Genomic DNA, 12959 nt, shown 5'->3' on the forward strand with positions numbered 1-12959 from the left:
TCTATTTAAACATAACTGTATTACAATAAAAAGTTGATAAATGTGAACAAAAGCAACCGTTCTATATTCTTTTGCAGGGGTGTGATAGTACTATTCGAACTATCCTTTCACTTTACTGATATCTTGTGATTGTTCATGATCCTAATGAGGAATCAGGCACGCAATCCTCGGTATAGGCAAACGGGATATTCAAATCTCACCTCGGAGTACGGAGTACAAAAAGCACGGGTCGATGCGTGATAAGCATTTCCGGTGAAGCCTCATAAATTTGAATTGTAAGTACAGCGAACCCTCGCAAACTGTCAGTTCTCTCGAACCATCTTTAGCACATCCCCTATTCTCCTGTAAGCCGAAAATGCAAGATAGTTTCTGCTATCTGCTTTACTTACTCATTGGAACAACTTTTTGAATTCTCATGAATGAATAATAGTTTAGTTTAGTTTAAAATAATAGTCAGGATGTTTTGTTGTAACAGACCACTTTCATGCAGAATTAGTTTTTCAAAAAATAGCACTCCTAATTGACAGTCCATGGAATTACTATAAGAATGAATTAATAACAGGATATAAAATAATTTTATTTATGTGAAATGTGCAACCATATGTAACGTACTATTCTTGCTTCACTAGCTGAAAGAATAAAAGTCTTGCGCATGCTGCTGTACAAGCTATGACAATATGTTTTTCCAGTTTGACAAGATCGATGTTTTGTTCCTTCTCCTTTTATTGGTACTCACATATTAAAAAAAGTCTTTTACTTTATTTTTTTCGAAGAAAATATCTCATATTAAACATTACGTGTTCCACACTCCTGTTATCTAATCTTTAATACTAAAGTTTGAGAAGCTTGTAATTGAGAAAATTAAATAACGTTCAGTGTATCATTTCGTGGGATTTGCTTGAAAGGGGACGGTATGGAAGAGCAAATGAATTCCTTGACTTAAAAAAAAAATAGATGTGAAAACATTTTCATCACGCCTTATATACCAAACGTTGTGATATAATACTGTTGTTTGTATCTCTACAAGTTGTAACATGTGGACGAGCAGCTGTTTTTCGGTTGCATTAGAATTATCTGTTACCAAATGATCACCTTCTTTGAAGAGGAATTTCAAAATATTTAATACAAAAGCGAAGATTTATCATTTCAGACCTCAGACGAGCCTGCGTTGGAATAAACAAACTCTTTGACTGGAAAGATAGGGGTTCGAATCTCGTCTATAACGTGAGGAATATTTATCACATATTTTCAATCGAATGTTAGTTCGCCGGTCTCCTACGGATGTTGGGTTTATTTTCTCCCTCAAAAGAGGCACACTTAGGGGGGGGGCAGCAGGAATGGCGTGCAGGCTGCATTAATTCGCAGTGATCCCTAATCAGAACACTCTACCAGTCCTAAAAGACGGATGGGATGGAAAAGTTAAAAAGCACAAAGTTTCATACAATGCTGCTGTTATTATTAGGCTGTTACACGCTAAGTGACGTTATCGTTATTTTATCACAAATCAGTTCATACTGTTTGTTTGTCGTATTTATATTATTATTATTTTATGACATTTACGTCAAATCGATGCGTCGTATATACAAGAAAGCTACCCAGAAAAAGATTACAACAAGCAGGGATTCACCTGCATATGCGAAAGACAGCTATATTACTTAAAATATACAAAAAAGACCTTTTATGGCACTACCTTAAAAGAAATCCATGCAAGCAGAGCTTTAAAAGCGAATATATAGAATACAGAAACAAACCCATTCAGAAATGCGCCAAATTAAACGAAATTATTACACCAATAAATTAAATTAAATGAAGGAAAAAATAAAGGAACATGGAAAACAATAAACAAAGCACTCACTAAAATACCACCTCTTCCTGCCTCACCCTTCTTGCCAAACGATTTAAGTAAAAAGCAACTAGCGGACAAATTTAATAATACTTTCAAGGAACAAATTAGAAATTTGAGGTGAACTATACCCGGTCCTAGAGCCAATCACCAACACTATCCAGACACAAAATAAGACTCTTTGGTTCCCCCAGATAACACAAAAAAATATTTGAACACGGTTATCTCAAAAATCAACTTTAAAAAATCCCCTGGATTTGATCAAATACTACCAAGGAATATCGAGCTGCACTACTCCGTCCTATCTCCAGGTACACTAAAATTGTTAAACTTAATTTTTCAGAACTGTAAAATACCGCCAGAACAAAAACGGTGATAACTCCACTATACAAAAAAGGAAACTTTGATACATTAACAACTACATGTCAGTATCATCGCTCTCAGTAATAGAAAAAATCATGGAAAGAATAATGAATGAAAAATATTCCAAATATCTAGAGAAATTCGAAATGATATCCAACACATTCAATACGGATTTCGTAAAAATAAAGAAACCACTATCTTATCGGAAGATCTTTGTGACATAATCAGCTCATCGCTAGTTAAAAATTACTTTATGTTAGCATTTTCCTCTGAACTTTTCTAAGGGTTTTGATACGACAGAGCACACAATTATTTTTAAAAATCTTGAAGCGGTAGGCATAAGAGAAAATCTTTACAACTGATTTGAAGACTTCCTGAAAAACATAACCAACATTACAAAAATAAATCGCACCTGCAGTAATAGAACTGAGATTAAATGTGGCATTCATTGTCCAAAGAAAAACAAAACACCTATCCTTACTCAATAATCCAGGAAGTTAGAAAGCTCAAATATTAAGGCGCACTTTGACTGCAGTATGCAATGGCACGCACGCACACGCACGCGCACACACACACACACACACACACACACACACACACACACACACACACACACACACACACACACACATGTATAAATTGTATACACATATACACAGATATCATTATTTAAAATGAAATATCCATTATTATAATTGTTTAGTTGTTCTTCTATTGATTTCGATTTTAGTTCTCCTAAAATGTCTTTGTTCCTTTTTTGGTCTAATGATGTACATTTTGCAGTTCTTCTCATGAATCTGATTTTACATGTTTTATACTTTGTTTATCTTCTTTGTTTATTGCTCAACTTTCACTGCCATATAATTCTACTCTATTTATTCTTCCAGAGTTCGAAGAATAAATAGAGTAGGAGTTAAATGGATGTGTAATCTTATTAAGCAAGAGATTCGTAAGAAAAGGACGAAGTGGAAGCAATACCGTTTACATAAGGATAGCGTCCGTTATGAACGTTATAAGCAGCAGGCTAGAATAGTCACAACTATTGTACGGAAAGCAAAGTCTGATTATGAAAAGAAACTGGCTCTGCGCGCTAAAGACAACCCACAAGAATTGTATCGATATGCTGCAAATAAAAGAAAGAATGAATATGAAAGAATAACTCTTCTACATCCAGATGGAGTGAGGGTTACTGATGCAGAAGAGGTTGTTCAGTTAATGAGTGCCCATTTCGTTAAAGCTATCACTAGATGAAGACACGCAGGTGTGTGTGAGGCCGAGGTATTAGAGCTGTTGCACAAACGGAAAAAGAATTCTGCAATAGGGACTGACGGAATATCAGCATGTGTGTTAAAAGAGTGTTCAGCTGAATTGATCATTCCTTTGACCAGGATATATTTAATATGAGTCTCAGAACAGGGAAGATTCCGCAGGAATGGAAGGAATGTATGGTAATTCCATTGCATTAGGGTGGTGCAAAGACCAGTGTATCAAACTATCGACCAATTAGTATCTGGAGTGGTGGTGAATATTTTAGAAAAATTAGTTAGGACCCGCATTCAGAAATGGGTTGACAGTGAATCTCTACTTTGCAATGAACAACACAGGTTTACTAAGGGAAGGTCATGTTTTAGCAACTTACTCACATTTTACCATTGAACTAGACAAGGGGAATGGATACACCATGATACTTAATTTCGCCAAGGCTTTTGACAGAATACAACATGACAGACTGCTGCATAAATTGGAGAAAATGGGTTTGGGTTATACAACATTAGCATGGATAAGAGGATGGCTGACTAACAGATATCAAAAAGTGGTATACGGGGATCTGAGTCTGCAAGGTTTAAGGTAACAAGTAGTGTACCACAAAGATCAGTGCTTGGTCCACTGTTATTCATTCTTTACATTAATGATATTGGGAAGGATTTGACAAGCGGCATACAGTTATTTTCTGATGATGCAATGATAGGCAGGGTAATAATGAATGCTGCTGATATGCAGTCCTTGCAGAATGATTTGAATAAGCTGGAATTGTGGGGAAAATGGGTGTCAGTAAATGTAAAGTCATTCACTTCGGCATGATTACCTATTCAATGTCGTATTATATTGGTGGGATTCGGCTAGAAGAAACTGATGAGGGCAGGGATCTTGGAGTGTTAATAGATCGGAAGTTGTAGTTCAGGGGCCATGTGGCAAAGATTGCAAATACAATTCAAAAGATAATTGGAATTTTGAAAGAAAGATAACGATGTAATTTTGTAAAGATAAGGAAGTAATTTTGCTTCTTTACAAGGCCTTGATAAGGCCTCACTTCAACTACTGGGCGCAGGTCTGGTTCCCTGGTTTCCGTTGTGATTCGGATATATTGGAGAGAGTACAAAGGAGAGTGTTAAAAATGATATCAGGATTGTGGAATACTGATTATGAAGACAGGTTGAGAATTTGTATATTGCAGACACTAGCAAACAGGAGAAAAAGGGGTGATATGATTGAGCCTTACAAACTGCTGAAAGGGTTATACAGGATTTCAATTGATGGGATTTTTCAATTTATGGAGGGTGGGGAAAGAACGAGTGGGCATCCTTGGAAGCTGAGAATGAAGGCTGCCAAGAAGGGTGTAAGGGCTAGATTTTTCTCTCAGAGAGTGGTGCGTGATTGGAATGGATTGCCATCGGATGTTGTGAGTGCAAGCAGTGTGAATGAATTCAAGAATAAGTATGATAGCTGGTGTATGTAGTATGTGGCCTCCCTCGATGAGTCTCTGACTCCCTGGAGGTCTTTCTTAATAATAATAATAATAACAACAACAATAATAATAATAATAATAATAATAATAATAATGTAGGTACTGTAATGTACTGTATATTTTCAAGCATGTTTCTTTTTGTACTATATTTGGATTGAGTGTTCTTTTTATCAGGCCTATAATCCGTAAAAAGTTTGCAGATTATAGTTTCCATAAGTTTTAGATTCCATATGTTTTTAATTTTATCTCTTTTTCTCTATGAAATACTTACAAGAAATACAAGATATTACCTTCAAATACCAAGAAAAGCATCTATAAATCCCTAGGCAAGTCTACATTGATATGTGATATAGTTTGCTACGATTCTGCATCATAATACTCAATAAAAACTAAACTAAACGTCTGAGCTAGCCTGTTTACAAAACAGGCAGATGCCAACAACAGCTCAGAAATGACAAAGTAGAACCCCCTCTTTGCAGCGCTGGATTAACCATTAAGCAATTCTATGGTGTCCTCTTTCCATGATGCCCTAAGCACGTGCTTAGGGCATCATGGAAAGGGGGCACCACAGAATTTCTGCTTTAGATGACGAATTTAATTTAAATTAACTTTTAATTAGTTTTTCATTGTTTTTATCTTTTTTTTACTGTTACCTACTTTATTTCAATAAATAATGACGTGTAGAAGGCCTAATAAAACTCTAACCACGTGCATGAAGGTTCGTTTACCGTATTATCGCTCACGACGCTTTCTGGCACTACCATTGCGTCAAATGAGGTAATTGTTAATAATTAACCTAACCATTTTCTTTTTTATTTTCCTGTCTGTTTTAGGTCTTGTTTTAATAAATTATGTCTTATAAAAGGCTCCAGAAGCAAATATAAAACAAATCACGTGGTTGTCTCAGAAACGCGCCTTCGGTAAAAGGCCTAGCTGTCGCAGAAGTGCGACTCCGGTAAAATTAGAGTTAATTAAAGCACGAAAGCACAAGATTCGGCTGTAAGCCGAAAATTAAATTGTTCGTATGATTTTGCTTGTGATATGTGTAACTGTTGATTGCCATCTAATATTCAACAAAATAATCTTTTTATTTCTGTATTTAACAGATCCCAAGAACCAAGATGAAACGTGTTCAGTTAAGTGGTGCACAAAAGCGAACACTATCAAAAAAGAAACAAGAGGAGACTTTGGAATTAGATTCCAAGACTGCAAAGCTGACTGATTTCTTCACACAAGTTCCACAACATTATATACCAATTCCTGATCAGAGCCAATCTCCGTCATCAGAGGTGGACACAAATACCACTTTGATCATTTCAAAATCAAAATATGATGATGTTGGAATCATCAAGGTGTCACAAGCAGGTTCATCTAGCACATGTCTTACTTTACTTATTTACTGACCTCACTTTGTCTGTAAATTCTCTTGATATCTCTACTGCAACTGTTGATGCAAGTTGCTTTGCAAAACATTCTGAGGTTGAAATAATTGCTGAAAATGAAAGTTTAGTGGGCCACGTGATGGTGGTGAAATGATTCAGTCTGCAAAAGATGAAGTAAATATAGCAAAGGATCCTGGGTTGTGGCTTGATTTCCTGCTGATGATGTGGCTTACTGGACTGCTTGTGGACCCAGTGACTGTCAACACCACAATGGGCCATTTGACAAGTCTTACCGACATTTCACTAGTGGCAAATCAGTAAGATACTGTTCGCAGAAACTTTTTGTTGGGACAAAAGCCAATGGGGAGGAATACAAGAGAGAGTAGTTATTGTATTCACCAAAGGGGTCAGTTTATTGTTTTGTTTGTAAACTGTATGCTCCTAAAAATTTCTCACATTCTGTTACAAGAGAAGAGTTCAGTGACTGGCGAAATACTATTGTAATTGATCAACATGAAAAACGTACTACTCACCGAGACTCTATGCTAACATACTTAACTCGCAGACAAGGTGTAAGGTTGGGACAACAGTTGGAAAAACAAATTCATGAAGAGTGCGATTACTGGGAACATGTCCTGAGGCGTGTCATAGCTGTTATTCGTACGTTAGCTGAACGTGGCTTGGCTTTTCGAGGAACAGAAGAAAGGTTTGGATCATTGCAAAATGGGAACTTTTTAGGGCTGCTTGAGCTCACAAGTCAGTTTGATCCATTTTTAGCAGGTCACATTGTGAAATATGGAAATTCTGGCAAAGGAAATCCTTCTTATCTGTCCAAAGCCACCTGTGAGGAACTGATTCAACTGATGGCTCAAAAGGTCCACATGCTTATTGTTGATGAAGTAAAATCTTCTGGTTATTTTAGTTTGTCAGTTAATTCAAAAGTGGATCAGTCACATATCGACCAGTTAAGTGTTGTACTTAAAAGGTGGACAGCCTTTTGAACGCTTTTTAATCTTGGATAGGCCAAAGTGCTGTTGACTGCTGTCAAGAGGCGGTTAATTTCTTCTCTACAGTGCGGTTGCTCTATACCTTTTTTTTCAGCCTCAACCAGCCGGTGGACAATTCTTAAAGGTTGTAAGAAATGAAAATGTCTTAAAATCCCTCTCTGATACCAGATGGGAGGCACATGCTATGGAAACAGCAGCAATTTTGAAATCTTTACTTCAAAGTTTAGAAGCGTTAGTCTGTATAGCCGAAGACCAGTCACAAAAGGGAGACACTAGAAGAGAAGCAGATAATATTGCAAATAAGATGGAAGAGCTAGAATTCGTTTTTATGTTGAATATTTGGGATGAGAGTTTGCAAAACTTTCATAGAGTAAGCCAAGTTCTACAGAATGAGGATGTAAACTTAAAAACATGCGCAGATCTGTATGGATCATTAGCTGACCAATCGTGCACTTCACGAAATGAATTTGAAAGATATGAAGCAGTTACAAAGGAAGTGCTACCAGATGTTGATTACAAGGCAGCTCAAACTCCCAAACGTATCAGAAAGAAGGTACCCAATGACGGAGATGCTCCAGAAGTATATCTGAATGCCAGAGATAAATTTCGTGTCATCACCTTTTACACAATTGTTGACAAACATGAAACTGAGATGAGAAGAAGAGGAGAGATATACAAAGAAATATTATAGAGATTTTCTTTTCAAAGTGATGTGCCACATAATGCTACTTCAGTGACTTCATCATCTTCTGAAATTGAAAGATATTCTCAGCGTTGTCAAAAGCTGATTGATGCTTACCCAGAGGACTTGAACACTAATTTCTCAGCTGAGCTTCAGCAGTTTCACTCATATATGCGCCATAAGTTCAGTGCAACAAACAAAATGCAAAAACAAGATTCAATCATGCTGAACTTTATAAAATAATTGTAGAAGACAATATTGAGTGTGCCTTTCCAAATGTAGACATTGCCTTTCGTATATTTTTAACATTAATGGTCACAAATTGCTCAGCTGAGCTTTCATTTTCTCAGTTGAATTATATTAAAAATCCCATCAGAACAATTATGCAACAAGGCAGGTTGAATGGCTTATCTCTACTAAGTATAGAAGCAGATGTGTTACGTAAGATTAATTTTGAGGATCTGATCAAAGACTTTGCAATTAAAAAAGTAGGAGAAAACTTTTAAAATCTAAATAAAGTTGAAGTATACAAAAATAAACATTATTTTCCATCTTCCTATAAGTTTTGTTTCATTTTGAAAAATAAAAATTTATTTTATGGTTTATTATTGTTTATATTTTGAATTACATATATATGGGGCACCAAAATGATTTAAGTGCTTAGGGCTTCTATGGTAATTCGGCCCTGCCTCTTTGTCATCTTTCAATATATACCAACAATTGACTTCTGACTATAACAAATCTTAGATATTACACTTTGATGCTAAGACACTACTTTTCCAGGAAATACTGAACAACAGTAATAATTCCATATCAGATACGATCTCAGCATACATTACTATTAATTATAATAATGCATACGGAAAAGCAACCCATCCATTCTATGTACCAGGCCCACTAAATTCTTCCACACAGTATGAAGAACCTAACTTCATATGCTTCCCTAAGAATCCTTGTGGACCTTATATTCAACGCGAGACAATAACTAGGCCTGATATTACCGGCTCCTGGCAAAAGGATTAGCGACCACTGCTACAGCTGAAGAAAGAGACCAGGAATCCTCCCCCCCCCACACACACACAAAAAAAAAATACTTCGTTCCAGGAAAGAGAAAAGAACTTTCAGAAAGCGATCAGGTCACATCAAAACACCTAATGATGACCTGTAATAGGTGCGCTGAGCCACTGAAGAAGATGCAATATGCAGCAACGGCTATACGAGAGTGTGTGGAAAAGTTGTGATAATCATCATCATGAAGGAATTGTGGTAGAACCATACAAATTACACATCATTCAAAATATTCCCAGCGAAGTGTTATACACTTATTGCAACGCTGTGCATCATTTGCAATCCTCTGAGAAAAAAAAATATTTCCCTTGTTGCACAAACCAGTTCTCAGTTGCAGATATGACTTCATCATCTGTGATAAACTTTGTTTTTTCAAGTGTTTCTTTAATTTTGGGAATAGGAAATAGTAGGATGGGGCCCATGTCTGGCGTAACATACTAACACAGAGGTCAGGTAATTCTAACGGAAATTTCTTTAAATTATACAGAGTCGCATGCGTACTATATTATCAATTTTCACCGCCACACCTGGTGTATAAAATATGAAAGAGGGGGTGGCATTACGGCCTTCGTTAAGGAAGGTTGGAGTGTTGCCGAAATTCCATGCAACCTTGAACATTCGGAAACATTAATTCAGTATTAGAAGTCAGCGGTAACAAAAATCCAAATACAATATTAACGCAATATATATATAGATCTCCGGACACAAATACCCAAAATATCCTGCTTGAACTAGAAACTTCAAATGATCTCTGATAAAATGGTTTTTCTATACAATATTTTTGTGGGGTTTGAAATTCAAAGAAATCTCTTTTATGATTTCTAAAATTCGGCTTGAAAAAAATTCTTGTATTCACCACCAAATGCTGTGGTCTTTTATTTTTGAGCAGGTGATCCGATCTGTCACAGCTTTTAATGTATTTCTGACCCGGTTCAGAGGAAGCACATTTCAAAATTCTCCTTCTTCTTCTCTCTAAGGATTAGGCATTTGCCTCTTTTCCGGCTTCACTGCTCTTTTCATCTTGTCGATGGTCTTCGTCTCTCTCTGTTTCCCCTTGGTCTATACCGATCCACATTTTTTGGTAGCTGATATCTTTCTGTTTCTCTCTATATTCCTAGATCTTTTCATTTATGTTAGAAATATCTAGTTCTTTTCTGATGTCTTCATTTGTTATAATGTCCAATTTGTTTCCTTTAATTGTTCTTAAAAATCTCATCTCTGCAGCTTGTATTGTACAAAAAGAATACATTAGAAAATTAGAACATTTAATTATGATCTCTCTCTCTCTCTCTCTCTCTCTCTCTCTCTCTCTCTCTCTACAGTTGAAATCGCATTGGCCCTCAGGTGTTGTTTCTTTCTCTTGGCTCGACAGCTTTGTTTGATAACCATTTTCTTTCTCCTCATGTCTCACTGGAGGGGAAAAGATATAAATTTCTGTTTCTACTGTACATTTGAATTACTCTTCAAACATGGCGGTAGGCAGGAAGGAAGATGAATTATTAGAAGCCGTGCACGATCGATTAGCGTGACTAAAAAGAAGAAAAACAAGGAACGAAAGCTATATTAAAAGTTGACTTCAAGAAGAAATCACATAGTTGCACCAGGTTCTTTAGGCTATTATGCTTTATTCTCGGAATATTATCTTTTCATTTTTTTTCTTATTGAAAATAATATAAAAATTGATTAAGGACTGCTTTTCTTGACTCACTCTGCAAGAAAGAAATAATAAGCTGGCCTTCATTCCATTAGGACTGAAACTGGGTTTTAAACTCGAGCATGTCATTCTTAAAGTCTTCTCTTATATCTTATCAACAATAATCGCTTTAAAAAAATTACAGGTCAGGTGAGATCGAAGCTGTCCATTTCTTTCTATCCTTCCATATTCTGTCTTCATGAACACATTTCAGCTCAAGTTTTATTTTCTAAATCTTCTCTAATGTGGTCTCTGCACATTTTCGGGTCGTTGTTGTGTCTGTTTCTCCACAATTTTCATTTCAATCATTATTCATACTATTCTTTCTAAATTCATTTTCATTATGTGTTTCCCTTCAAGCAAGAGTTCACGAGCATTTCCTCAATACTTTCTAATCCCAAAACATTCCTATCTCTATACATATACAAGTACATATGAAATATAAATTTGTAAAATGTAGATAAAATTTGAACTATCGTATCATTTGAATAAAATTTAAATAAGTACCTACATTTTGAAATAATACTATACCACTAAAGTGACTAAAAATAAACCCACTGATTCCATACTAAGCTGCGACAAAATCAGGAAAGATTTAAAGGACAATATTCATACTTGATGTATAGAGTTGACATATACTGTAGTTTCCCAATAAATTTATTTTTTTTTATGAAAGAGAGGTTAAACGCGCTAAAGTAGTCATTTATATTTGCATTTTCTGATTTACCATACATTTGTTGAAAATAAATATTAAAACTTTCTAAATACTGTATTAATAAAGCAACTAAGGTTCCTTCCTCGCTATGAAACATCGCTACAAATTTTCGTTTACTATAATTTTACACGAGCAAAGGAAAAATAAAAATTAAGATTAACATTTGAATCTTACTGATTGTGACAAGCCAGTCACTAAGAGCAGTAAGTCATAATCATCTATAAACAACCGTCAAGATTAGTAATAACAAAAATAAGTTTTGCTTTATTTTGCTTACTGCTTTAAGCAAGAATTTCATTATAATGGAAAATGTGTAATTTCTTTCTCATTGTACAATTCCAACCACTACGTCAGTTATGTATCGTTTGATAAACAAATAAATGAGTTAAAAATAAAATCGTTCCTTTATGTCTTTATATATCATTCCGTTATGACATTTAAATTCAATAATAATTATAAATGAGTAGCATTTATTAGTAGTTTAGACGGTTATTAACGCAGTTTAAACGGTTGTGCATAATCATAACAAAAAGTTATCATTATGCACAACCCCATGTCTCTGCATAATCATAACAAAAAGTTATGATTATGCAGAGACATGCGCATATAAATGTTTGATTTTAGCACAAAGAAGTTGTGATAAACTGCAAACTCATATTATTATTATTATACAAACATCTCCTGGAGTCAAGACTCGTCATATTACAGTTAAAAACTCGTAAAATAATAATAATTATAAAAATAGGAAAAATATTACCTGAGAATTAGATTTTTTTAAATCAGCATTCGACACAGAAGTGGACCTGGAACTTTAGGACATTTAGGGATATTCAGTCTCCCCCCCCCCCTCCATTAGTACTCTGAAAGCTTACACTCTCTGAAACCTGTTCCAAATAGTTGGTCGCTTTTACTTATCGCCACTTTGGTTCAAATACTCAACTACCTGGTAATTGATGATGAAGAGCCTAATTTTTCTATCCACTGTAGTGTGAAGGCCTCTTCCACTGAGGGAGGTTTCGGGTCTACTATTCCCATGATGACCCAGTCCATATTGGAAGAGTGTAGCTACTCTTGGATGAATGAATGTATGAAGGTGGAATACAATCACAAACATCAATGCCTACAAGGGATTCGAGCAGCCTTTTGGCTGGAGAGCAGATACGCTAATCACTCGGCCAACCAGACCGGCACTCAACTAACTGTTAATAATTAAATTTCCGTGATCACGAAATACCAAGAATTACTACAGGAAATTAAATAATCTCTTCCGACTTATAACTTCGTGTCTACTCAATAACTAAATAATTTGTTTTTCATAAATACTGTCTTCAGTATTTATCATCCAGTCAACAGCGCATGTGCGGGTTTCTCAACATTTGCTTGGAATGAATGCACGAGCTCAGTTTTAATAACAGAGCGCGTGCAGACATGTAGATTGCAGAGTAACCTTTTCTAGTTAG

The 12959-nt window shown here is 35.6% G+C and overlaps 1 protein-coding gene across 3 annotated transcripts in view; it reads right to left on the bottom strand.

Moving 5' to 3' along the window:
• Positions 1-12678, bottom strand: part of LOC150104524 (neurotrimin-like) — a 569050-nt gene extending 556372 nt beyond the window's left edge. The window contains exon 1 of one of the 3 annotated variants that reach the window (XM_090395720.1): positions 12257-12678. The gene's annotated coding sequence lies outside the window, so the exon portion shown is untranslated. The remainder of the gene's footprint in view (positions 1-12256) is intronic. The other 2 variants (XM_090395721.1, XM_090395726.1) reach the window with 2 other exon arrangements.
• Between the last annotated feature and the right edge of the window lie 281 nt (positions 12679-12959).

This window comes from Typopeltis vanoorti, chromosome 7 (genome assembly GCF_054136105.1).
Source record: "Typopeltis vanoorti isolate ZY-2024b chromosome 7, IOZ_Tvanoo_1.0, whole genome shotgun sequence".
Lineage (NCBI taxonomy): Eukaryota > Metazoa > Arthropoda > Arachnida > Uropygi > Thelyphonidae > Typopeltis > Typopeltis vanoorti.